Source organism: Myotis yumanensis, unplaced genomic scaffold (genome assembly GCF_028538775.1).
Source record: "Myotis yumanensis isolate MYYU_CA2020_CCGP unplaced genomic scaffold, mMyoYum1.0.hap1 SCAF_6, whole genome shotgun sequence".
NCBI lineage: Eukaryota > Metazoa > Chordata > Mammalia > Chiroptera > Vespertilionidae > Myotis > Myotis yumanensis.
In genome coordinates, this window is record NW_027223757.1 from 12271632 (window position 1) to 12274965 (window position 3334).

A 3334-nucleotide genomic window follows, 5' to 3' on the forward strand; every position below is an offset into this window, starting at 1 on the left:
ATATACATATATATATGGAAAAAAGCAGAATTTCCCCCTCTTTTTACAATTCAATATCTCTAGAATCTCTGGGAAGTGAGTGAGACCATGCTATGAATTCATTTGTGAGCTTCTAGGCCAAGGTGCTAAAAGTCCGATACTGGCAAACCATGTACCATATTTGACCTCCACATGTTTGTTTTATGTAGCAGACACTTTGGAGTCCTATTTCCGTTCCTTTGGCCACCTTTGTGTCAGTGGCTGACACTAGTTTTGGAGGGTTTTACATTGTAAATTATTTGCCCAAGTTGAAAGCTCAAAGTATCTCAGGTTAAATGGGTGTTCAACTTTTTTAGAAAGGAAAATTATAGTTCATAGGGACATTAGCTTGTTTGCAAATCCTCAGCCTCTCAGGTTTGTTTTTTGTTGTTGTTGTTGTTGTTGTTTTGTTGTTGTTAATCCTCACCTGAGGATATTTTTCCATTGCTTTACAGAGAGAGTGGAGGGAGCATGAGAGAGAGAGAGAGAGAGAGAGAGAGAGAGAGAGAGAAACATTGATGTGAGAGAGACATATTGACTGGTTGCCTCCTGCACACAACCAGATTGGGGGTGGGGAGTGAACTCACAGCCCAGGCACATGCCCTTAACCAGGAATCGAGTTGTGACCCTTTGGTGCACCGGGCCAATGCTCTTCCCTTAGGAATTAGAGGAGATAGGGAGCTTTTTCCATTGTGTATCCAGAATGTATCTTTCCTAAGTTTGAATAACATCAAAAAATAAACTTACAAAGAAGCCCACAATTCTGAGAAATGTTAGTGCTGCAAAAATACTTTTAGACCAATATCTCACCGATAACTTGATACAGAGGAACTATATTAGCCAAGGAGCCTCACTGCAATCGATAGAAATGGACTCTGCCTGGTTTGGGCAGAAAAGAGATTACCAAGAGGACAGTGGTTAGCTCACAGACTCCCCAGGAGAGCAATCAGTCTCGGAGGCCATGCAGCCAGGGATACAACCAAAATCTCACACAAAACAAGTCCGTGAGAACACGGAGGCTGCTGCCACTCAGTGTCAGGTAGCACAGCTGCGCCATGACACTGTTGACACTATGCATTCACTACTACATGGATGCCACTGGCAAGGCTGTCCTTGGAAACCACAACAAGCAGACGTGCTCTCTCCTTGTTTGTAAGACCAGCTCCCAATTCAAGTGAGGTAGGAGAAGGGAGTACCTCTCATTTTCTTTCTAATAAACAAAGAAACTCTCATAGAACCAACCCCACAGCTGACTTCCTTCAATATCGTATTGCCCAAATTGGGTCACATGGCCCTTTTTAAGCCAACCACTCAGAAGGAGACTAGACTAACCATGATTGGCTATACTCATTGATTTGCTTGCTGGGATAAAGATGTGACTAGCCTTCCTTGGAATATAAAGTCACACAGAAGAGCGTGGATGATTGTACAGAATTGGGTTGACAATTCACATGGTGAACATTTATACAGAACCCAAAAGTCCTTATACTATGGGCCCATTTAGTGGACACACCCACGTGCTTCTTCCCAAACCCCCTTGTCACTAATCCTCTGGTATTCATACTCTTTTCATGTCCATGACAATCTGACCAAGCCATCTGTTACTGTCCATCAACTCCTCCCTTTCCAGGAAAAAGCAGAGATGTTATACCACTCAAATTTCTACCTACTAGGAGAATTTTCCATCTTCACTTCAGTGGGACTCAGCAATCTATTGGAGGCTGGTGTCAGCTGACTATGCAAAGCCATCTGTGAAGTATGCTTTTTTTTCATTCAGTTAACTGATAACGGAGAATTGGTCATGATGTTGTAAGTATTGATTGGCGAAGAGGTGGCAGTGTGTGAGTAGGCATACTAGGAAGACAGCAGCCTGTGAAACGTGAGCTTTCAGGACCTGCTCAGATGCACTCACTTATATACTATTTCCACTTGGATATGTTTGCCTTTATACTGGGTAGGTCAGATAACACTGAGTTCACGATAGGTAGCTTATATTTCAAAGTCACCTGGTTTCTACGGAGCCCAGTTAAGCCGAATACTCTTTCATCAAAGAGGAGTGGTGACTCTGAAGAAGGTACAGCTTTGTTCCAAAATCTTGATGTTTCTGCTGTGAAGCGTGTGTTCGGTCTCTCTGCATCACAGATTTCATTGCATTTTTGAGCACCACGGATCTCACCGGGTCCCACAAGGCCATATGGAAAGGCTGCAACCTGGACCGGCTGGAGGGCCTTCCTCTAGACCCTACGCAAAGCTGACAGCATTTCAGGTCACTCAGAAAAGAGCTGAAGGGCACCCAACATATGATATGTGCTGCTTCTACAATTCAAGGAGCGCCACCAATCATAGGACATTTTTCTAGAGGTAGGGAAAAATTGCCCTTGACCTTGGAGAGGATAAACTCACATGCCACACAACACAAATCCCAAGAAACTTGACTGTGCTAGGATTTATTTCCCCCTTTCTGGCACACATAATTCTATCTAAACTACTCACCACTTCCTGCTCTCTGGAGCTCATCAGCATACTATCACCAATTTAGTCCTGGTGAGACAACCCCATTCTTATAGACTATGGCACAGAGAATAGAGAGTTAAAATAAGCTTGAGTTATTTAAAATACGTATTTAAAATACGTTTCTGCCATTTTAGGTGAAATGAAACTACTTCTGGTACTGTCTGTTTATTGGAACAGAGAAAAAGGATGGTCCAGCTAAAAGCTGCAGTCAGTACGCCACAGTGTATGTGGATTTGCTGCAATAAAGCCACTGCATCCAGAAGATCTTATGCAGTTGGAATCAACACTTCACCTACAGTAATCCCTGTGATTCTCAAGACTCATCCATCTTTTGCACTGGCTAGAAGTGGCGATGTTCTAGAAAACACAGAGGCTTCATCTTTGCGATTTGCCTAAAAATGAATAAAATTAAATTAAAAATTACAGTGATTTTTTATTGAAGTAGAGCAGGATTCTTTTTTTATTTACTACTAGAGGCCCAGTGCACGGATTCGTGCACCAGTGGGGTTCCTTGGCTTGGCCTGTGGGGATCAGGCTGAAACTAGCTCTCTGACAGTCCCCAAGAGGTCCTGGATTGTGAGAGGGTGCAGGCCAGGCCGAGGGACCCCCTGGTGCATGATCAGGCTGGGAAGGGACCACAGGAGGGCTCTAGGGCATATCCGGCCAGTCTTGCCCAGTCCCGATTGGCCAGACTCCAGCAGCCAGCTAACCTACCGGTTGAAGTGTCTGCCCCTTGGTGGTCAGTGCGTATCACAGAACAGTCAAACGGTCCGACATTTAGCATATTAGGCTTTTATTATAT